We start from the raw sequence: 25,577 nt of genomic DNA on the forward strand, positions 1-25,577 counted from the left end.
GATTCCTAGTACCCACATGGCAGCTAACAACCATCTGTAACTCTAGTTCTAGGGGATCTAGCACACTCTTCTGACCTCCATGGGTATTTCACGACATGGATGCACTTCATACATGCATGTAATACACCATACACATAAAATAAAAATAATAAAAATGATAAATAGTAAAAAAGAGTGTATACTACTCTTTCAGAGGACCCTGGTCCAATTCTTCACACCCATGTCAGGCAGTTCACAACTTCTTGTAACTCCAGCTCCAGGGGATCAGACACCTTCTTCAGGTCTCCTTGGAGACACTCACATGTTCACATAGAGATAGGCGCACGTGCACACACACACACACAATTAAAAATAAAACTTTACAAAAATTAGCAATGCCACACCTTGATCCTGGATCTTCCAGACTCTCAAAATGTGGGAGACAACAGAAATGTGGGAAACAAGCTTCTGTGGTTTACAAGTAACAAGCTTATGGTATTTTGTTGTAGCAGCCCAACAGACTCTGACATTACATTATGACCTAGAGATGTTGTGATAATATTTGATCTGTGAGGCTGAGGTAACTTTTTCTTTAAGCTTATATGGCATAAACATGGTAAGCATCATAAGTTTTCCTTCACAGTGGGGTGCTTTTCACTAGTACTATGTCACAGATATTTCCCCACTGAAGCACAGTGCTGTGATAACCATGAGTATTTTTCTTCCTTGTTTGTTTTCTGGTTATTACATAAGCCATTGAATCAAATGGTCATTACTGGATATTTATTCCGCTCCTAAGCTTTTATTTTCTGTTAGTGTTTCTCGGTTTTTTTTAATTAACTTTTTTTTTTTTTTTTGGTCTTTTTGAGACAGGTAAGCTGGTCTTGAACTAACAGGGATCCACCTGCCTCTGCCTCCTGAGTGCTGAGATTAAAGGCATGCTCTACCACATAGAGCTTAAGTTAACTTTTTAGTTTAGCACACAAAGTTAATGGTTTTCAACGTAACATTTCATTTATTTTTTAACAGTCTGAAATGGTTTGGTTGACTTCAAAATCTACCTGAAATGTTGTTAAGAATTTCAACAGTAAAATTGTTAATGAAAGAAAACAGAGTTTTTGTGCACAACCGAGATCGAAGACACAAAGATTTGTGAAGACAATTAACACCGTTTGCCACTAAAAGCAACAGTGAGCATTCTTTGTACTAACATGTTACCTGGCCCCCTTTTCAATTTTGGTGGTACTGGGGATTAAATCCAGGGTTCTGTGCATTGGCCACATTTTTTATATTGCTTAAAAATATCTCTAAGAATGAACCTCAAAGTGGAATGATTTGGTCATAGGAAATGAAAAATTTAAGTCAGCTCAACAGCTGTTCTGAACTTCTTTGCACTACTTAAGTGTGCTTGGTCTGCCCAGTTCCTGCAGCCTCGCTGGTCTTCTCACAACGAGCCACTGCCAACCTTCTGTCCTCTGAAGGTGAAGGGCTGCCAGCTCACTGCTTCACATCTACAGGGAGCAGCCCACATCCACATCCAGGATGAGCTTACCAACGGAATCTGACCTTGTGGGGCTACTTCTCCAGGTCTGGCAAAGCTTGGAGGCTAGAGGTCAAGTTTCAATGGCTACATGCTTCCTGTGGCTGCTTTGCATGGTCTATGCAGACTTTTGAACCTTCATGCGGAAACCATGCCATCACTAGCCTTGTGCCCATTGGTGAAGCTGACTTTCCCTTTGGGCACAGCTATACCTTGGCCCCATTCCTGGGCGTCTTTTTGTTCCCCTTCCTTCCCTTCAGCTTGCTGTGGCCACTTGTGTCCCTCAAGCTCCTGGCAAGTCTCCACTGATCCACTGTAGCTAAAAATACTCTCAGCAGAGGGTTATATTTTGGCCAATGTAATTTCTCTAATTACTTACAAAGGGCAGGTGTTTGTAGAGTTCTAATCCATCCCCTTGGGCTGTATTTGTGTCCTAGAAGAGGAGGGGAGTTCTTGGGGTTTTATCTGAGAGCATTGTGTGTGTGTGTGTGTGTGTGCTTGCTAGGCAAACCTGTATCTGTAGCCCCAGGTGATTTTATCACTAGCCAAGATAGCTTCTGTGGTTCTGACAGCTACGGGTTAGTCTTTCTCAGCTTCTAGAACCAAAACAATTTGCTGTCTACTGTGTATCATCATCAAAATAGGTAGTCTCATGTGGGGGCTCAAGTTTTTCTTTTTCTTTCTTTTTTTTTTTGCTCAGAATTCTGGGGCTCTGCACATCTTCCTGGCTATTCTGGTCTTAGTGCTACATTATTTATTAATAAATCATCCTAGGCACAGATTTTCATGTCTGGCAGGAAGAATCTTATATTAGAAGCTCCTTAAACATTAAATTTTTTAAATTTACTTATTTTTTATTTTGTGTGTATGAGTGATTTGCCTGCTTTTATGTAAGTGTACCACATACATGTAATACCCACAGAGGCCAGAAGAGGGTGTTGGATTCCCTGGAACTGGAGTTTTGGATGATTGTTAGTTGCCATGTGGGTGCTGGGAACTGATGCCAGGTTATCTGTAAGAGTCCCCATTGCCTTTAACCACTGAACCATCTCTTTAGCCCCCCCCCCCATAAAATATATATATTTTTTATGACAATTACCTTGTCAGTATGTTTCCAAATGAACTTCAGGGCTGAGTAGCAAGTTCTAACCCCATCACAAGTGCTGCCTCCCCAAAGAGTGGAGTGATGTTCCTTCAGTAGTTTATTATCAGAGAATAAGTACAGATCCCATTCAGTCGGAAAAATGACTTCCCGTTAATAATAATTAAGAAATGTGCAGAAACAAGTAGATCAAGTGCAAGAGAAGGTCAGGACTAGGCTCCTGCATATGCAGATGAGAGTAGGACTGGGCACTCAAGTCAAGAACAAGAGTAAAAATATCTGCACAGGCCTGGAGTTGTGATCTGAGAGATGTCACTTGCCTGTGCCGAGAAGAGGGACAGGCACCATTGTGCCAGTATCTGGAGAATTTCAGGTTGAAGAGAGAAATATCAGGAGTGATGGGCATTGTGGCATTTCTCCTGTCACATGAGCAATCCCTTCTGCAATGTGCTAAGTGCTGCTGGCCAGGCCTTTCTCACTGCCAAAGGAGGGCAACCCGGTGGTACAAAGGCAGTGGATGCAAGACAGATGCTGCCTGGACTCACCAAGCTTAGGCAATAATGATGTCTACAGGGTTTGATGTTCTCATTTACACAGCAGTAATACTAATATTAATAGGATTGTTGGGATGCAGCCCTCTATCTGAACTCTGCAAGGTTACCAAATACCCTTTACATTAATACAGTGCCTTCACAGGTGGGACATTCCTGTAAGTCAGTACTCAGAAGTCTGAGGCAGGAAGATTGAGAGTTCGGGGCCACCCTGGCCTACATAATGAGACCATGTCTCAAAAAGTAAAACAAAAAAATGGTTCAGGAGAAAACTCCTGTTTGTTTCTGGTTAGGGAATCTGAAGAAAAGGCAGGCTCCGTCCACAGTTCGGAAATGATCGTTTGCCTTTTAAAAAACCCTGCTGCCTTTTTTATCACTGGACTTGCCCAGGGCTGCTGTTTCTGGGAGGAGGACACACCACTCCTAAGAAAAAGGAACCGAAGGCACAGGGGTAACCTGGCACACAGGGAGGTGAGAAGGCGGAAGAGTGAAGAGGAGCCCAGGCACTCACTCCTCACCTGCTTGGTTAGTAACTCAACATAAGGACACCTGGCTCAGAATCTTTGCCTGCAGGGTCTCCATGACAACAGCCTTGTAGGATGCCATGCTCTCTAGCGCCACCAGGCAGCCAGGTAGTTGTTCCGAGGAGCACAGGTGATGGCCCCAGCCAAGTTGCTGATAAGAACAGAATGAGACTCCTGAGTGATCACAGGCAGTGACAGCATCACACAGAGCGGTTGCTATGGTTTTGGTGAGAAGTGTTGCTTTTCTGAGGATTGCAAAACACTTTCTGTTCCAAGCCCATGTTCGCTCATTCCTGACAGAGTGGAAAATGTGCCTCCCTGGCTGAAATGTTCCTCTTGAGTCCAACCCAAAGATGACATTTTAAGGAAAGTTTGAGAAGAATCCTGTGGCTGTTACTGAGTCACGGTAGAGTGGAAATGGATCTTTGCTATTTAAAGATTTCTCTGCTACTGTTTGAAAATGTCACATTGCTAGGGAACAGGGGAAAGGAAAACTTTCCACTTGATATCAACAAAGAAAGATCGTTACCAAAAGCCTAACAACTGGCTTGAATCTGTTACCTGTCTGGCAGAAGAGGAAGATGTCGGGAGTTTAAGAACACGTCTCAATAAATGTGATGCTCTCGAGGATGATGGCTCATTTGGAGAACAACATGGGCAGCTTTGAAAGCCCTCTTCCTGTGGCCTTAGCTCCCTGCCTGCCTGGATCTGGGTTTCAACTACATTGAAGGAGGAGGTGAGGTTTGATCCTGTCACTACACCTCCCAGTTTACCTGGGACCCTGACAAAATGCTCAAGTCTCTCTTCCTGTAGACTGTTGTGGAGTAGTCTGAGGTTGAACGGGAATAAGCTCTGAGGATCAGAAAGATTTAGAAGTAGAAATACTGATGTGGGGTGTAACTCAGTGGTAGAGTGCTCCTTTAGCATGCGCAAGGCCCTGGGTTCCATGCCTAGCACCATGCATGCATGCATGAATGCACTTATTCATACATGCATGCATACATAAATATGTAGGTGTATAAATGCACAAATCAAAGAAAATACGCTATGTGCAAAAATGGAAGTGTGGATTTCAGTTGGTCCTGGGGATGGAGCCCAGGGCTTCTGGCATGCTTAGCAAGTGTTCTACCACTGAGCTACACCTCCACCTGAGACTGTACTTTCACAGTATTTCATGCTTTGCTTTTTTACTTATAATACCGTGTTGCTTCTTATATGGATGTGCATGTGTTTTTAATGATTGCTTAATATTTCATTGTATTCCAAATCTATTTAATTAATCTCTTTTCTTCTATATTTAATTTTTTTCTCCAGTAAGAAAAGATGTGTCATTTTGCACTTATAGGTGGAACCCTAGGAGTACCCTGTTGCATTATCCCCTTATTAACCATGGGTGTTGCTATTAAAGAAAAAACAGCTTTGCCAGTTTTATAAACCATAGTAGTGTCTGTACTAGAGTCAAACACATTTTTGTATATCTGTTGATCATTAACATTTTTTTTCTTTTTTTTTCTTTCTTTTTTTTGGCAAGTTGCCTGATAATATTCTTTGGAAAATTTTCTATTCTTCATATAGATTTGGGAAAGCTATTTATATTTAAAACACGTTAAATATCCATCTATGTTGTAAATTTCCCTTGGTTTCCAGGTTGCCTTTCAACTTGATTTGTGATGATGTTTAACATTTTGTTGATGTTTAACACAATATGTTTACATATTGTGATGATGGCATTTAACATTTCTATATGTGGTCCTTTAAAAATTCTTTTATGACAGGCTGGAGAGACGGCATTGTTGTTAAGGGCACTTGGTGGTCTTTCAGAGGACCTGAGCTCTATTCTCAGCACCCACATGGGGCAGTTCACCACTACCTGTAACTCCAGCTCCAGGGGCTCTGATGCCTCTTCTGGCCACTGTGGGCATCTGCATACATGAGACATACACATTCGCATATGTATAGATAAAAATAACATATCTTTTAAAAAATTAAAAAAATTCTTTTATGATTTCTCTATTTGGGTGGATTAGAGAGATCTCCACTTCAGTGATTATAAATCACATAAATGTTCATATATATGTTTGTGGGTATGTGAAGTGTGTAAGTACATATTTGTGTGTGTGTACATATAGAGGTCAGAGGTCAATGTTGGGTGTCTTCCTCTATTGCTCTCCACCTTATTTTTTCAGACAAGGTCTCTCACTGAGTGGAGTTCACCAGTTCACCAAATGGACTGGCCAGTGAAGACCAAGGATCTGCCTGTCTCAGCCTCCCAAGTGCTACGCTGGGGTTGTAGATGCACACTGTGGCACAAGTGCACACTGTTGCAATGTTTGTTTTGTTTTGGTTGCTTGCAAGCTGGAATTACACATGATTTAAATATATCTTTATACTAGGGCATGACAGTCTACTTTGGAATAGCCTGAGCTGCCCCCCACCTTCTCCATTGCACAACCATACTTTAGATTTTCTAAACAAGGACTTCAGAACCATTTCTAAGCAATAACTAGATTTCAAGGGATCAAAAAGTAGCAAATAGCTTATCTCATTCTAGCCACTGAAACAAGAAAAGTAAACTGTAAACACTTATATACAATAGGCAGGCAAACTTCAGTAAGAGTTAATCTGAATATTGACATTTTGAGGATTTTACAACAAAAGGAACATATGAAAGAAAAACAAGGATGGGGAAAGGTAGACAGAAGAGGTAGAAAGGAAATCAAACTAGGAAGAAAATTTGATTTTTTTTTTAATTGTAAAAACAAGGTGTGTGTGTATTTACGAAAGTGATAGCTATGAGTTTATGTGCACTTAATAGGAAATAAAAGATGTGTCAAACAAAGAACACACCAAGTCTTAGTCCAGGAGAGAATCCAGAGACAGACCAAGTGTACTGGCAGACAGTTTGTGAGGCAACACCCATCACGAGCTGCTTCCCTCCAACACGGAGTGAAATTCATTCTTTTTTTTTTTTTTTTAAAGAGACTGGAATTTCATGTGGTTTTAACTGGCCCTAACATCGAGAGCTCAGGAAATCTACCTGCCTCAGCCTCTAGAGGCTGCACCATCATGCTCAGATCTTGGACTCTTAAAGAAGAGAAAAGAAGGGAAGGAGGGAGGAAGAGAGGGAAGGAGTTGTTAAAGTTTATTATATGAAATGGATCATTTCTAGCCAGGCATGGTGGTGCATGCTTTTAATCCCAGCACTTGGGAGGCAGAGGCGGGCGAATCTCTGTGAGTTCAAGGCCAGCCTGGTCTACATAGTGAGTTCCAGACCAGCTGGGGCTACAGGGAAGGAAACCCTTTTGTCAAAAAGACCAAAAAAAAAAAAAATCATTTCTATCCCAGGCCACTAAAATGTAGAAAATGGAGTTGAGAAGCTATGGAAAAGAATAGGAAGCATTGAAGTCATTAGCCCAGATGACTTACTTAATAATGAGGAGGGAATCACCAACTGTGACTATAGGACTTAAGACTATCCTAACAGTTAGTATCTTGCTGAACCATCAAAACTTCTCAGATCCCCAAGGTACAGAAGTTCTAGTGAGCTTCTGTTCAAAGTGAACTGCCTAAATTTGTCCTAATAAACCATTAACTTACCCTTTGTTCTCTGGACCTGGGACAGGCCATCCAAACCTATGACAGTGTGCTCCAGACTGCAATTCTGCTTTTTTATTTACAAATAAAAGTCCCCTTAATGGAAATTCATCTCTATAATTTTGTTTGATTTTTCACAAAAGGAAGAAAAAAGCCCATTTCTACTTGTATAGCAACAATTCTCTGCAATTTTCAGAATGGCTGGCTATTTGTTCAACTGTTTAGATAAATTTGGAAGTAGCAACCACTGTGAAAATCACTCATGTAACACAGGATTATTAACCATCCACAGTTTAATTTGAGCTGTAGTGCCAGAGCTGGGAGGTCCAGTAGAATCCAGTAAGATTCTCTGGTGTCAGTGGAGGTATAGACACCTTCCTATCTCCATCCAGTGTTCCTGAACTTTCCAGGGATTTTAGCAGTACTCTCATCCCCAAACAAAAATACCAGGCTCCTCTGTGTTTCTCAACTCTGTGACATGTTACTTACTGTCTGTTTTCTATCTAGTATCCTCCAAGAACCCATAAAGTTTCATCCTTCAAAAATCACCAAAGTTCCTGGAATCTGTATATTAAGCTTCTATTTCCTCCATCCAAATAAAACATCATTGCTGAGTGTCGCCTTTACCAAACTCCGCCCCCCCATGTTGCCATGGATACACTGCTTCCTTAACACCAACATTTTGTTGTTGTTAAAGAATTAAGAGTTTATTGATAGTTTAGAGTCATTGGGGCAACCCGCAGCTGCCAACCGGGAGCCAGTCTAGCTAGCATACTTCTGCATGCAGCACATGCCCACTGCCCTCCTTGGGAGACAGCACTGGAACTTGGAGAGTATCCATAGCAAGCATCTTTTTGCCCTGTGCTCAGCCTCCTCTGGGAGGCCAAAGGTAGGGCATGGTGGTGCACACCTGTATTCCCAGCACTTGATAGGTGGAGGGCACAAGGTCATTCTTGGCTACCTTATGAATTTTAGGGCAGTGTGGGTTATTATATACGCCCTACCTCAAAACAAAACCCCAAACGAGAAACTTAAAGATCTTGTAGCTTAGGGAGTTTGCACTGGCTATTCCCCATTCAATGTGCAACTCAGCTGGGAGATCACATGCCACATTTTAGAGGTTTTGATGGAGACAGGGTTTTGATGGTCTGCCACTCTAGGTGCCTTGCCCATACAAGACAAAATGGAAGCACCTTCCAGTCAAGGAGTGCAGAGAACCTCCACTTTGATCAGCACTGTTTGGGCTCAACTACTTCAAGCCCATTTTCTCTGCCAGGTCCCCAGCACCTCCATTGGCTAGGTACTGGCCTGGGACATGAACAGCATTCCAACAGTACACCCCAGCTGTATCCCACCTGTGATGGTGCCCATGGGTGAACACCATCATTAAATTAATATCTAAGTTCTTTGAACTTTTCTCTACTCAACTGATTGCCCTCCATTCATCTGTTATGAGTTCTCCTTGGGCTATATGTGGCTGGCTTATGCAACCTACTTGGTAAAACTCTGTGGTCTCCGAGAATGGAATACTCACCTTATCTGAAGAAACACCTGCATATGTGGGTTGCCAAGATATTTTCTGTGATTTATAAATTAATTTGTGTTGAAAGTTCACCAAGATCATAACATAATTTACATTTATCTCCAATTTAATAAATTACCTCATGGACAAAGGAAAATATAAAATCATGAAAAATAGGAAGATTGAGTGATTAAAGATGTACACTGACTAGATCAGTCACACAGCCATCATCCACAAAGCCACCCACCTCCCATTCTTTCTCCTGAATATTATACAAATTACAGTCTAAGGAATGGCTTTGCCCTGTCACTATAGAAAGGTGAAAGTAATTCCCCAAATTTAACTGAATAAACACACATGTTCCAATAACCCTCCAAAATAATAACAATGAAAAATCCATCTCTCTGGGCTCCAGCCTCCTTATCTACGAACTTGGAACAACAGTGTAAGAATTAGGGGCTTTCAATTTGTCTTCTCTTTTTTTTTTCCTTTATCTTTTCTTTTAAGACATAATTCTATTATCTAGCTCAGACTGCCCTTGAACCTGCAATGTGGTCTAGGCTAGTTTCAAACCATCGTTCCATCTCAGTCTCCTAAGTGCTAGGATTATGTGCAGTCCCACATCTAGTTCCAAACTTTTTTTAAAGCAGCAAAAAAAATTTTTAAATCTGAAATCTTACATGGAAAGAAAAAAAATCATGCTGTGAGCGAAAATCCAGGGAGGATATATATTAATAAAATTAGTTGAACAAACATTTAATTTCTTCCTCGTCTACAGGCAAAGTATCTACTAATAGTGATTAGAAAAAGTACTGAAGTTCTCTGTGCTTTGATCTATCGTCAAGATGTGCCTGTCACAGAAGCATTCAGGAGAGCAGGCCCCATCCTTTCACTGCATAGCCACGTGACCTCATGACCTTGGCTAAGACTCTTCATCTCTCCAGCTTCAGTTTTCTCTGTGGAAGGGGAGAGATGAGCTGATGATCCCCAAGGCTCCTCCAGGGCTAATATTTCATGGAACTTGGCTTCATTTCTGACAAGAGTCTATCTTTATGAGCCTCCAAATCTGGAGCTCTGAGATTTCTGTTAATCTCCAGCATTTTCCCCCATGAGATTATATTATATTCTTTCACAGTTCTCAGTATTACATCCAAAGTACAAGAAAGGCCTCTAAGACCGGACTGCGGGTGCTCCATCATGGCTTCCAAAGGGGCCAATCATGAAATTCAGGGTCCCAAAGTGACCCTCCAGAGGGAAATGTGAGCTGGATCACTGCTTACTTTTACAGATACCACAGTCTTTAGGATCAGCAGGCCAGTTCAGTGACCGTGCTTTTACGATCTTTACCCAAAGAGTATTTAACACTCCCGTGTTATTTGCTATTCTTTCTAGGTACTGAGGATGATGCAAAATATTTAAGGCTTGAATCTTCTGGTGGGGAAGAGACGATCTAGACACCTAGGTAAGTAAAGTGTTAGATCATGGGTGATTAAATAATACACGAGATTGAGCAAAGACAAAAGGACTGGCCTTTAAAGCTTTCAAGAACAAATCTTATGAGTGATATGACACAGGAATTTTTGACAACACGCATAAAAATCTGATGAGATCTGGAATAAGCATGACATGTCCTGGCCAGGGCTGGCTTCCTGAGCATGTGACTTATGCTATCATGGGGTTCCAGTTTTAGAAGGCCCTGTGCTTAGTTTAATGCCATGTCATCAGCATTAACAAATTCTTTTTTAAAATTTTTTAAATTTTTTATGCGCATGAGCATATTGCCTGAATGTATGTACATGCATCCACGTCATGCAATGCCCACAGAGGTCAGAAGAAGACGTCAGGACCCCTGGAACTGGAGTTACAGATGATTGTTAGCTGCCATGTAGGTGCTGGGAACTGAACCTGGTTCCTTTGTAAGAGCAGCCAGTGCTGAATTATCTCCCCAACCCCATTTACAAATTCTTAATCATTTTTTAACAAAGGGCCCCATATCGTCATTTTTCATTGAGACCCACAAATAAGTAGCATCTCTCAGTTTTTCTTGTTTAAGGAAAGGGTCCCCATGGGCAGCTGGGATAGATAATACTAGGGACGGAGGTGAGGGTTCAGATCCAGAAGACTCCAATACTATTCAAACGTATCTGTGATTTTTTTTTTCCTGTAGAAAGAGTACTGGTACTTTTCTATCTGCAGAGTGAAAAGGTAACATTGATATTTTTGGTTGACTAATCTGATACTGTGATGTGATTGAGGAACAGGGCTGGTTTGGAGACTGTCACGATCCATCAGCAGACTATGAAAGTCCACTTGGGCATGAAAAGGAGAATAGATCTGAGGAAAAAGAACAAAAGGATGACTTTGTGTTAATGACAATTAAGGAAAAATGGATGGCGATGTGAGACGTGAAACTTTTGACAGAGACAGAAGAGCAATCAAGCTTACATGATGTTCTCTTTAATCAGACTTTATTGTTGCTGTTTTTTAAGACAGGGTCTCTCTGTAGACCCAGCTGATCTGGAACTCATTATATAGACCAGAGTGCCAGGCTGGCCTCCATCTCACAGAGATCCACCTGCCTTGCTGCCTGAATGCTGGAATTAAACATGGGTGCCACCATTCCTGGCTGATCAGACATTTTAAGATTTATTTTTATTATTTTTAAATGTGTGTGTGTGTGTATCTGTGTGTCTATGTATCTATATGCTTGTGTCTGAGTGTATATGCACACCTGTGAGTGTGAGTGCTTTCCAAGGACAGTAGCGGGTGTCAGTTGCAAGTGGCTGTGAGCCACCTGATATGGGTACTAGAAACTGAACTAAGGACCTCTGAAAGAACAGTCCATGCTCTTAACTGCTGAACCATCTCTCCAGGTCCAATCAGATTTTTGGAAACAAAGTCTTATTACATGATTATCAATGGCAATATTGGCAGGGATGGCACAGGGTTACCAGAGGCCTTGATAGAACATTTTCATCTGAGAATCTGGCAATGAAGTGAGCACGCTAACTTCACCCATTCGTTCACTTCATTCATTCAGTGTTTGATGACCATCTGCTGCTTGTTCAAGTACTTTCATGAAGACTCATCCAGCTCTGACTAAAGCTGTCACAAGTTCTGCCTATGTAATGTTTTTAGTCTGGGAGGGAGAATATGTTAAGTGAATAATTATGATTGTAGGAATGTCCTGAAAAGGATATGCATGCAATTTGGGAAGAGGGAAAGATTTTCTCTAAGGGCACTTAAACAAATAAATATATAAAGAAATGAAACATTTAATTTGTTTCCTTCAGTTCCATTTAACCATACTTCCTCTGTGTATGGTGTTTGCCCATGTGTGTGTGTGTGTGTGTGTGTGTGAGAGAGAGAGAGAGAGAGAGAGAGAGAGAGAGAGAGAGAGAGAGAGAGGATGACAGTAAAGTTACGGAGAGAAAAAGGAATCAACAAAGACAAGGAGTGTCCCCTCCCTCCCATGTGCTCTTTTCTGACATGGTTTCCTTCTGGATTAGTTGGAAAATGCTTTTCTCCTCTGTTGTCCACATGCTTCTTGTGTATCTGGGTGGCCTCATTGGTGATATTTCTTCTGCATCATAGTTTGTGTTTGCTGGGCAGTTACCCAGCCAGACTGGATTTCCCTGAGAAGTTTAGAAATGGGGCTGAGAACACAAAGAACACATCTGATAGCTGTGGAGGTCTGTTTTCAACCACATGAATAGAGAAACAGTGGAGCTGGTCAGTACTGAGCGAGAAAAAGAGGCAGAATGGATGAGCACTACCAAGAGTCCTTGAAGTGTCCAGCCTCCAGTTGCATCTTTACCCAAGTCCTGCCACAGCCCTCTAGTTCTACAAGACATACTAGTATAGTTATGATCACATTCTTTTATAACAGAGCTTATTCAGGATTTCTGTTATTTGATTTTCTATTATCTATAAGCAAGGAAGATTTCTAGGCTTAACATTGAAGAGAGGCATTGGTAGCAGAATTGTGAAGCCCAGCCTCCTTTCAAACTCATGATCCTCCTGCCTCAGACTCCCAAGTGCTGGGATAGAGGCATGCACCACCATGTCAGGCTAAGGTCAACTTTTAAATTCTGTCCTACTTATTAAGGACTCTTTAGTGTGTGGACCCAGAGTTTATAAAGGTGACCAAAATGTACACACCCGATTTGACTCAAAGGGCACTTTTGTGCTTAGGAAGTTGGACTAAGCAAGACACAGAAAACAGCTTGGGTGACTATTTATTGCCTCCACTCTATATAGTGCATAAGAAGATCACAAGCCTTGAACAAGACAGAAAAGAGCCAGCCCATCATGTCACAGGCAGACATTTGGCTGATGAATGGGTGACTCCCTGACTAGATGAAGCAGGAGCACCAATGGAGGTTTCAGCTCCTTTCAGAACTGTCACAGATACTGTAGGACACACATATCTAGCATTCTCCTTGGCTCATCCCGTGGGTGGACCACTGCCACCAAATTCCTTCCTCTACCTGGCATTATCTAGCTCTGGGACAAAGACATGATATCACTTGTGGGCCCCCATATTTTTCCATGGGGCACAGAAAAAAGCTGGATAATGTGAAATGAACAGGATAGGTTAGGTTATCTGGGCATTCCTGTCTTAATCCCGGATGTGGGTCCCAAGAAGCCTGAGAGCCAGGAGTCATTTTTCTGTGTCCCAAACTAATGTCTGAGTGCAATTCGCTCATCACCTTCTGACACCAGATACCACTAATTACAGTTCCCCACCAGACCCTGCTTTGCCCACTTAATTGTACAAGTTGTCACACTGACCATAAATGACCCAGGTCCGAATGTCCACCATTTCCTGCTGGGAGTATCCAGCAAAGAGGAGGAGAACGTGATGACCAGGTTACTGATATAGAACAGTCTCAAGGGACGAGGGGAGCCAGAGAGTGTTGGGCTAGTCTGAGTGGCCAGTACAGGCATGCGCTGTGAGAGGCCAGATGTACTCTGTCCTTTCCCCAGCTGCAGAGGTGTCCTGACTCTGCTTCCTTTAAGGAGATTAGGAGACATTAATTCAGGTCAGCTTCTAGCCCAGGCATCTGCAAGGTCAACATGACCAGGATACCAACAAAGTGTGGCCTCCGAATCCCCCAAGTGTTACTTCAATGACCTAGCCTCACGCAAAGGCTCAAGTTGTTTCAAAAAGATGTCCGTTCACACAAACACTGCGAAGCTGTTCTTTCCCCTAAGCACCACACTCTCAGTTTGTCAAAACATTTGAAGAAGACTAATTCATGCCTCAAAAGGAATTCTCTCTTGCTCACAAAGCTGCCAGGTTTGTGAGCTTACGGCTTTCATGTTAAAATATGTCAAGGCATTAGAGGGGGAGAGAAAAGAGCCTCAACAGAGATTCAAAGGTACGTGCATGTCACCCAGGGGTAGAGTTTGTAATGTGTGTCCTCAGGACAGAGGGCATGCCTGGCGACTCCCACCCACTTTGGCTGTCTTAGGTGCCTATCAGAAGCCACACAGGGTAGTACCAAAAAGCCTGGGTTCTGAAGCAAGGACACACATGTTCAAGTCCAAGCTTTTCCATTTACTTGTCATGGGGTCATATGGCACTCCTACATGTTTTGTATTCTAGTTTCACCTGTGAATAGGGTGGGGGTGTACTGACAGTTCCTCCTTATAAGACCTTGTGAGTTTTCACTAGATAGCACATGTTAACTGCTTGAAGTAGGGCCCAGTAAACAGTGAGTATCCCACAATCCTCCACAGGGCTGCGGTGAACCTCATTACTCCACTCTGGGTCAGGGGATATAGGTAGACATTAGGTTCCCCTGTCACCCTAGCTGTCTGCCTAGGAGAACTGCTCAACCACAGGGATTTTTTTTTTCTTCCATCACAAACAGGTCCCTGAAGTACAGAACAGAAACTCAGCAACTGACATAAACAATTTCAAACAATAATTTCAGAAGACAAATTGCTCCATTTGGGCACCAAGATTCCTCTCAGAGGCTTTCCCTTACTTGTTTATGTATGCTGTGGCACTGAGCCATGAGTGAATTAAGTGGACAGCCTGCACACGCCCCAGAGAGGAGGCAGGAAGGGCGGGGTGGGGGGAGGACCTGGCATTTGACCTGTTTCCCTTGAAAGCTGTTGCTGAGGGAGGTCCTCCAGCAGAGGGACTCTGATTTATGTCTCATCTCTATTTGCTCATGGAGAGGTCACAAGATCTGGTGCCAAGACACAAAAGTTCAAGTCCAGCTCCACTACGTTCTGCATGTGTGAATCTGGGCAGGTCTTGAACTCCTTTCCTGACCTCCATTTCCTCACTCTCCAAGAGGCAATACCATTATGCTACCTTACAGGGTGACTATGATGAGATGATCAGATCTCTTTAGTTGTGATAAGTCACTGCACAAATGTGAATGAGACTAACATAGGTAATATGTGACAATTGGTAATAAAAGGGAATTAGAATCTGGAACAAGCGTGGTTTATGAGAGCAAATACATTCTCCTCAAATTAAAAGGAATTTTTTTTTTTTCTGTGTGACTGTGGTCTTTGACTATAGATTCTAGTTTTTCTAAAATCTTAACTCACAGGGCTGGAGAGATGTCTTAGTCAGTAAAACACAAGCACAAAGACCTGAGTTTGAATCCATCCATACTACTCATGTAAAATCCAAGCAAGATCAGATTCAGTGAGAAGTCGTCACTAAGGTGGCGAGCCAGTGAGGAAGAACCCCAACAAGAATTGATGTTGATCTATATGTGCAATTTTGAAATCTTCCATTTGCACTGTAAATATTTTTATACCTCATTACACTCTGAAAATAACGTATATTTAATGCACATTATATACCATCATATACAACTTTCAATATATTTGAAACTTTTCTTCTCAAATTTTTCCTATAAGTTTTTTCTGCAGAGTATATGAATCTAAATCTTTAACTTCCTCATGTTATATATTAGTATAGTATATGATATACATATATATGCTACATGTATGTGTATGCTATATGCATATATATGTATATTTAAATTTTAATGTAGAAAATTATAATAGACTTAATACATTATCATAATAATGATATTTAAGTTATTTATTTATTTTTTTTATTTTATATGTTTGAGTGTATTGCCTGCATGTATGTAAGTGCATCCCATGTCGTACAATACCTGTGGACATCAGAAAAGGGTGTCAGATCCCCTGGAACAGGAGTTACAGGCAGATGTTAGCCACCATGTGGGTGCTGGGAACCTAGGTCCTCTGCAAGAGCAGCCTGTGCTCTTAACTGCTGAGCCATCTCTCTCGTACCAACAATAACATTTTTAATGAAGAAAATCTTGACCCTACTGTTAAACACCAGGCTTTGAAGCAAACAGAACACTTTAGAACAGTTTTTATCTAGAACATTCTGTGGTGTCAAGTTCTAATTCAGGTATAACAGCAGAATCCTTGGCAAAGGCTGGCTCTCCTACTCAGCCCAGGGACCCTTGCTGCCACCATGCCTCCCCCAGCCGTAGTTGAGGCTGAGTTAGACTCCATGAATCACCACTTCACCTTCTAAAGCACATCCTCAACCTTGAAGCCAGTATGGGCAGCTGCTATGAGGAGGAAGCCTTTCAGCTGAGAGACCCTCTGTGGAGGGAGAAGGTGGATTGGATGCCAGCCCCCTCCAGCCTTGGCACGGCTTGCAGTTCTGCACTGCAGTTTCTCACTTGGACATGTGGGAAGCACGGACACAGTTCTGGTTCTTTCTACTGTGTGGCGTTGGCCAGTGTCTTTCCCTAGAATTTGACTCTCTTCATCTGTCCAGCCAGCCCCTCACTCACAGAGTTGGTAGAAAGATAAAAACATATTAATGGATTTGACCTAGTTTTGGTGAAGGAAGGGCAATTCAACGCACCATAGAAATTTAGCAGCGTCTACTAGTTGGTCATGCCTAAAACTTGATTCTTCCAAGAGAGTGCTATTCTCTTTGTCTTTATTTTTAGACAGAACAGTATTTCCAGTTATAAGAGAAGAGGCCTGGGCTCTCAGAAGTGCCTGAGAAACAGTCTTTACCAATTCTGACAGCTACCGGTGGCCTTGCGGGAACCCAGACCAGGCCTACACTCTCTATAGGAGCACAACAGACCTAGAATAAAACCACCCGTTCCTGGAGAGGGAGGGAAAAAACAATGCCTTCTTCAAACATTTGTGTTTGAAAGGGAGACAATAAGTGATTGAAAACAGCTCACAGAGTACAGTATAAATCTGCAGTGACAGCAATTGTCTTCTTTGTCCTTACAGATGATCAAGGGGTAAAAGGAAGAGAGAAGGGCCCGACAGGAAATCACAAGAGGTGATGTGACAGGTCTGCTGCTTTTCAGACTCAATATGATATTTTATAATGATATATAATAATGTAAAAATATTGTAAATTACTGTGCTATAGCATAGTCACATAATGACTCAGTGATATAATGAGAATTAACACAAAATTACTGTCATGTGTAAATGAAATTAAATAGCTATGGCTCACTGAATAAAGAAAGATCCCTCACCCTCTCATGTATTTTCTAGGAGCTCAACAAAGTCTCACAAAATTTCCAGTGAGGAGGCTTTTTATTTTATTTAATTTCATTTATTGAATTTTTGTGATTTTCATACAATATAGTTTGATGGTATTTAGATCATCTATCTGTATCTCTCCTCACTGAACTTCATACGTGTGTGTGTGTGTGTGTGTGTGTGTGTGTGTGTGTGTGTGTTCTTGTTCCTATATTTACAAGTGGAAACAGAGGTTGGAGAGCTTAAGACACATACCCCTGTTCATGCAGAAAGTCTGATCCAGAGTTTCAATCCAAGCCAGACAGGCTATGGTACTGGTTTAAATTTAAATTCAAAATTTGCACTATACAGTGGTCTCCCCTTATCCACAGCAGATAAGCTCCCTCGGTGCATGCCTAAGAGCTCGGATGGCACTGGATCCTGCTTACTATGTTTTTCCTGCTTACTATGCAAACATATCTATGGCAAAATTTAAATTTACAAGTTAGGCACTGTAAAATATCAACAATAACTTAGAAGAAAATAGAAAAACAGAATACTCTATTAAAAACTATTTAAAGAATATGCATTATTTTGCTTCTGGAGTCTGTATTTTTAGATGGTGGTTGACCACAGCTAACAGAAACTAGAGAACACAAGTCAGGAGATTCTGGGGAGTGGGGGAAGAAAAGGGGAATCAATATTAAGAGCCATGTGTTTGGAGTCTGTGTGTGAGAAGGCCGTCTCGGTTGCTCAGTTGAGGGGATATAAAGCAAAGTCAACGGGAACTTCAAAACAGATAAACTTCCCAGGTACCCAGCCAACTCCCTATCCAGCCGCTTCAGAGAGATGTTCTACTCTGGCCCTCCCCCAACACATGTCCCACAGCCTAAAAATAAATCAACAGATAGCACTCAAGAACAAGGTATTTCCGTGTTTTATCAAAGTTATAGGAAACACAGGAAATAGTCAAAATAAACGACGTGAGAAAGGACAAGTAAAACATCATTGACATTGATTTGTTTGTGGTTATGTTTTGATTACCAACTTGTTGGGTTAAGAATTTTTCAACTTTTCAAAGAATTTTCTTTTTTTCCTTGATGACTTAGGGCTAAGAAAAATATGATATTTAGAATCTATTTACATTTGTATGTGTGTGCATTAAAAGTATATTCTAATATTCTATGTTAGGCCAGCGGTTTAAAATATATAATTTCAGTGCTTATATATTCTAAATTCACACTTGAAATTTTATCAACATGATTAAAGACCTGTAGAAGTGTGTTTTTTCCAGCCACATTTATTTATTTGTTTATTTATTCATACCATCACTTTTTTATTTGGCAGTAATAGAAATAAATTCATGTTCTAGTGTTTATAGATGAAGGAGGCAGTGCTGTGTTTTTCTGCTACTACAGTGTTATACCTTTACACAAATTAATGGGTTCAGCCCTTACTCTGAAGAAAATTTATTTAAATTTCTGTCAATTTCTGACATTTGCTGCTGTCAGTCAAGTGAGCTAAAATACATTGTTCTAAAATGCAGCAATAACGTAATATAATCATTGGGAACAAAGTATTCCCTTATTTCCATTTATCACACATTATATAAACTCTCATGTCTTTTAAAAAATATCTTATTTATTATTTTCATTTTATGTGTATGAGTATATTGCCTGTATGTATGTGAGTGCACCCATATTGTGCAGTGCCACGCAGGTCAGAAGAGGGCTTCGGATTCCCCTGGAACTGGAGTTAAGGACGGTTCATAGCCGCCATGTGGGTGCTGGAAATAGAACCCCGGTCTTCTGCAAGAGCAATTGGTGCTCTTAACCGGTAAGCCAACTCTCCAGCCCCAACTCTTAAGTCTTTTATACATATTTCTTAGTTAAAAAGTGAAAGATTCTAATTTAGCCTAATTTTTATAGTCACTTTGAACTTATGGTCCAATTAATTTCCAAATGCACCTTCACACTAAAATCAAAGCATTTGAGTTATAAATATAACTTATAGTTTCTGTTTATGAAGGCATTACAGTACACTCTTACTTCCTTGACTCTTACTTCCTTAATTCCTTGTTAAACTTTTACTTTGTTAACTCTTACTTTGGAATTCCTATTTCCTAAGCTTAAGGGAATGATGTGTCTGTCACGAGTTCCTTCACAACACAGTTACTCTTTGGAAATTAAGTAGAAAATGTTACCTCTTAAGGCAAGGGTTTTGTAAATTTTTTTTTAAAGTCAGTTAACAAATTGGTAGAATTAATTAGTTTTAATTAACAAATTAATAGAATCATAGTAAATAGATACAAATAATATGAATTTCTCCTTATGTTTTAGACAAATTTAAAAATCACGTAAGTACATATTCATTTTCACTTTATTTTTTAAATTTTTAAAAATAAAAAAAATTATTTTTATTATTTTATGTGTGTAAATGTTATGCCTGCGTGTATGTAAGTGCACCCATGTCATACAGTGCCCTCAGAAGACAGATGAGGGCATCGGATCCCCTGGAGTTATGGATGGTTGTTAGCTATCATGTGGGTGCTGGAATTTGAACCCAGGTCTTCTGCAAGAACGGCTAGTGCTTTTAACCCCTGAGCCATATCACCAGTCCCCTCATTCTCACTTTAAAGGGTTCAGATGGAAGAGGCCTTGCTCTATCTGTATCCCAGATATCATTCTGAAGAGAGCGACATATACCATTTTCTTTTCTATGTGTTTTTTATTTGTATTTTGAGACAGGGTCTCACTATGAAGCCTTAGCTGGCCTAGAATTTGCTATGTAGACCAGGCTGGCCTTGACCTTACAGAGATGCACCTGCCTCTGCCTCCTAAGCTATGCCCAGCTTTTATGTGTTTTTAGTGCATAATTTTAAAAAAGCAAATGAAAATATGCTGCCTGATTATTTCATAATCTGTTTTTAGAAATGTCAATTGCATTAAAAATGAATTTTCTGTATGAAACTATGTATTTTAATAATGAAATGGAGATCTTTCTTAAAGGTTAAAACCTCATTTAATTTTATGTCTTATAGGGATTATACTGAGTACAATATTATATAACTGTAATAATTTAACTGTAAGCCTAAACATTTACAGCCAATTTTGAAAGAGATGCATCTTAGCTCAGAAAATTGTTATTGAATATGTCAATGCTGTTGTAATGAAATGCTTCTTCTAAGTATGTGGTTACTAAATAAATAATTTTAAAAACCTGTGAATCTTGAAGATCTTTATGCTTCTGTGGTTTTCTTTCTTTTTTGCTTTACATTATACTCTATTGTACTTTATAGTATGAATTTAACATAATTTAATTAACCTTGTCTCTGTAGATGAATGTTATGTGACTTCTATACCTTTTATATTAGGCAATATAAACCATGTCGTTGTTGTTGCTGGTTTGTTTGTTTGAGATGGGGGTCTTCCTACATAACCAAGGTTGGACTTGAACTATTGATCCTCCTGAGTGGTGGAATTACAGGTGTGCACCACAATAGCTGACTTACAGACTATGCTGCAGTGGAAGTATGGACACAGGTATACCAACACTTAGGAGGCTGAGGCAGGAGAACTGTCAGATATAGGTCAATATGGTTACATAGCAAGACTTTTCCAAAAAACCAACAAAACAAAACAAAACCCAAGGCCTCTACGTGTGTGTACAACTTTAGATTAACTACCCTGAAGTTTCATGACTGAAGGTGAGGCTCATATAAAAATCTGTCAAAAGGCTCAATTTGTTTTTATAGATTATGAATGTTCACCAGTAGGATATATGTCTATTGTCTTTCAATTTATTGTAAATTTCATTTACTCTTTAATCCACATGGAATTTATTTTAGGGTTTATTAAAATATTTTATTTATTTTTATTTTATGTATATGAGTTGTATTGCTTGCATGTATGTGAGTGCACCTGTATTGTGCAATGCCGCGGAGGTCAGAAGAGGGCTTAGGATTCCCTCGGAACAGGAGTTAAGGACGGTTCGTAGCCACCATGTGGGTGCTAGGAATTGAACCCTGGTCCTCTACAAGAGCAGTCAGTGCTCTTAACTGCTGAGCCATCTCTGCAGCCCCTTAGGGTTTATTACAAAACATATGAATCAATTTATTTCCAAATGAATATCAATTTTCCCAACAAAGTTTCATGACATGTTTTGCTATGAATCTGAACCATCCTCATATAACCCTAGCCCACTGACAGAATCTGTTTTATTCAGAATCTTAATGGCTAAATAGTTCATATATAGCCACCTGTAATTTCTTAGGGCAAATCTCTCAGCACTTTAATTGGCTTTCAGCAGTTCATGAATTTTTTTCTTCTGAAACAAACTGAAATTTAACTTGTCAAGTTTTATTAAAATCCTGAAATGAGGTGTGGCATGAATAGTTTCAATTAATTAGTACTAAAACAAGTAGCTTGACCAACAACTATTTAGGAAATTGATGACAATAACAACAATTGGTCCATCTGGAATACATTAATTGGAGTTGTAGCCAGAACAGCTATGAAATTGTCTATTAAATCCATTGGTTCAGCTGTGTGTGTGCATACATGTGTATATGTGTATGAATGTGTATGTATGTGTATATTTGTGTATGTATGTATGTGTATACATGTGTGTCTCTGTGTGTAGTGCATGTATTTGTGTGTATGTGTATATATGTATGCATGTGTACATGTGTGTATGTATGTGTACATATTGTACATGTGTGTATGTTTGTTTGAGTGTGTGTGTGTGTGTGTGTGTGTGTGTGTGCAGGTGAGGGGTAGGAGAGAGGGAGACTTGTCGTGCATGGTGTGGTGGAACACCTCTGGTCTCCAGTCTTTAATATATTTTATTTTCATTTGACATCTTGAACCTCTGCCTCTTTGTCTGTAACCGGGATGGTCATTCCTATTTTATAGTGCTTTTGTAAGAGTTGCATGGGACCACAGAAGAGCTCACAGATAATAGGTTCAGTAACCCCTAACCTTCTTCTGCAATGAGGCATTGGTCATTTGATGACAGGTGTTTAATAAATAGTAGATAATAGTAGGTAAAATTTCCAGATGAGCTCTTATTCATTTTCCTATTTGTTCTCCAGTGAAATGATGAATACCAGTCACCACTGGGAAAGAAAATGAGGTAAATGAGTTAGCTCTACTAGGGGCAAGGATTTACCACTGTAGGTCTGGGTATAAATATACCAGGGACCATAACGGATTACAAGATTCAAGTCTATTCTTTCCACATTTAGGTATTTATTCTAATTAGTATTCTAACAGGCCATCCAATGTAAGAAATGAATCTCCTTACTTAAAGGAGTTCATAGTGTTGTGTATAAAGATTTTCAGAACAGTGTTCTGTATACCAAAAAACAAAACTAACTTAGTTTACTACATACCTACTTTTTGAATATAATACAGCCTTAAAGTGAAAATCATGCTGCTGTGGGGTAGCAAGGAAGAAATCCCTGCACTATCATGCTGAATGGTTAAGTTTGCACACATGCTTATTCAGACACTCTGAATATAACCTTGTAAAAAAATCTCTGGAAGAAACTTATAGTATTGAGGGTATTTTTGTCTAATTTATGCTGAACAGCATTTTCTGGGGTTAATTTTTTTGGGAGCCTCACTGAACCTTCTGGAACTTTACCTCATATGAAAACCCGGCCCCACAGCCATGGGGAAGACAAGGTTGACTGTCTTCCTAAAGGAAGAGTGTTTGCAGAAATAGCAAAGACAGAACAGTTTCTGGGCCATTTTGATCATGCTGTTTCATCTGTGAAGTGAAGATGCTCCCTAAGGTTATGTCTGCTTTATGAGAAATGATGGATGCCTTGTGTCACTTACTATAGATGCAGAGGGAGGAAGCATGGATCGAGGGCTGGAATACTTGCCTATGTATTCATTTAATGAAGCATCAAACAAGAGGTGCTGGTCAAGGCTCACTAAGTACTGGAAAGTTGTGTGTCCATTTGTCATTGTTACACACACTGAGTATCACCAAGTTCCTACACATAAGAGCACCTAAAAATTACATTTACAATATTTCAGCAGCTTTGTTCTCTGTGAATACACAGCTTGCCTAGTGAGCTAACGTGGCCGGATATAACAAACATCAGTCTGAGACACTGTACTGAAGTCCTCCAGTAAGGGAGTGAAAGAATTTATTCTTCCTCATATGAAGAAGAGAAAGGCAATATTTGCCCTTCAAAGATTCTGGAGGGCATTTTCTGTACTCTGGAAAAAAATAAGACAGCAATCAACCCTATTTATTGAAAATTTATGGGGATAAATGCTGCATCTTTTTTAAAAAATAAAATTTGAAAAACTCTTTGTTTTGTCTAAAAATAGTGATCCATGTCTGGTTAAGCTTGATTTATTAGCTATTCTGGGGGAAAAAAGCACTACCTGCCTTTTAAAATAGAAAAATCTAAGGACTTAAAGTATAAGTTGCAAAACTATTTGGCTAATAGTTGTTATTGTTGTTAATCCCATTTATGTCCATCAAAAACTTTACTCCATGATTCCCTCTTGTGAAACTCACTTGCCAGTATGACACGAAATCCATTCCCACAGGGTGAATATAACTTCTTTCTGTAAAATCAACTCAGTAAAAAAAGTAAGCCTAGTAACTCTCAGAGACCTTTCCCTCATAGAAACTGGAGCTGTGAAGACCACTGAGTTACTTTGCCAACACCTAAGTGAAGGCCCAGAGTACAGAGCTGGCTTTCCCAGACCAACAGAGGTGTGGTAGCTTCCTTGTGGCTCTGCCCACAAGACAGCAGGGATAACACAGGGAAGCAGATGCTGACAAAGTGCACCTGCCAGCTCCTCCATCTCTACCTGCACAGAGATTCCAGATGCCCGGCTCAGCAGCCTATAGTGACTCTTAACAGATGAACCCTGGCTGCTCTCATCCAGGGCAGACTTTCCCCAAGCATGTAAAATCCTAACTCTGGAACTGAGCACTTTGCTTATGCCCTGTATCTCTGTTTTCTCCAACTTGATCCACTTAGATTGGAGATCACTGAAAACAGCTCAGTCCAACTTGATGAAGGATTTTCTGACTGTCTCTGTCATATACTGTAGCAGATTAAAGTTAATGTCATTTTTCCAGGTCTTAAAGAACTTAACCACTTTCCCCCAGCACTGAAGACTGAACCTGGAGTCCTGGGCATGCTAGACAAGTACACCCACATCAGCTATATCTCCAGTACCACTTCTTTATTTTTTAAAGAAACAAAGGTTAACAAGTGGATTAATTATAATTCCTTGTGTGTGATGCACTCCCACCCACTTAACGTCTGCCCATAAGTGACTTTATTTAATTAATCTGTTTAGTAATAAATAAGTGTGCCACTTCCAAACCCAAGAACATAGCATCCTTCCTACCTTTGGGTGACACTCATCCCCTGTAGCCTCCCCCGCTTCACTAGTGCTCAGGGTTTTGAATTTCTACACTGTCATCTTCTTTGTGCGTGCTATTGCTGCTCACATATGAAACTAAGGCAGTACGAAATTACAGCTCTCAATATTGCATTTACCAATCTCCCCACTCCCTTTAAAATAATTTCAACACCTACCCATATACCTGAAAATACGTATTCTTTATTTTTATTCATTTTGAATCACTTTTATGGGAATAATAATAAGTATTTATTCAACACTTTTTCCCCAGTCCTGGGGCTTGAAGCCTGAGCATGCTGGGCACATACTAAGTGACATCCCAGCCCTCAACATGTGTTTTGTGGGTACCCTCTCTATGCCAAGCCCTGGCCCAGGTGCTAGAGACTAAAAGCTGTGACTTAAGAGCAAACAAGTGAAAATTTCTCCCTGTACTCATAGGCAAATAACAAACCAACAAACAAGCAAATGTTTAGTCTGTGCAATAGTTTTGAGTGGATAGTGGATAAAAATAGGGCAGGGAAACAGGAGGCTGGGGCTCTTGCCTCGAACTCAAACAGGGAGGGAGGAGCCCATGGTCTATGAATAAATCCAGTGCTGTCAGACTTGAGAGAGTAAATAACGTTCTCAAGGCAGTGACCCTGAGAGTGTCTTTGTCTTTTTCAGAAGATTTAAACTATCGCCAGGCATGGTGGCTCATGCCTATAATCCTAGCACTTAGGAGACTGAGGCAGGAATATCACCATAGTTCCAGGCTAGCCTGAGCTACACAGTGAGTTCCAGGCCTACTTGGCTTATAGAGTGAGACCCTGTCTCAAAATAAAATAAAATAAAATAAAATAAAATAAAATAAA

General features: G+C 40.3%; 1 protein-coding gene across 2 annotated transcripts in view; it reads right to left on the reverse strand.

The window, feature by feature from the left end:
• Positions 1-25,577, reverse strand: part of Myocd (myocardin) — a 105,144-nt gene that overhangs the window by 74,818 nt on the left and 4,749 nt on the right. The window lies entirely within an intron of this gene.

Source organism: Nannospalax galili, unplaced genomic scaffold (genome assembly GCF_000622305.1).
Source record: "Nannospalax galili isolate Female #2095 unplaced genomic scaffold, S.galili_v1.0 scaffold146, whole genome shotgun sequence".
Taxonomy (NCBI): Eukaryota; Metazoa; Chordata; class Mammalia; order Rodentia; family Spalacidae; genus Nannospalax; species Nannospalax galili.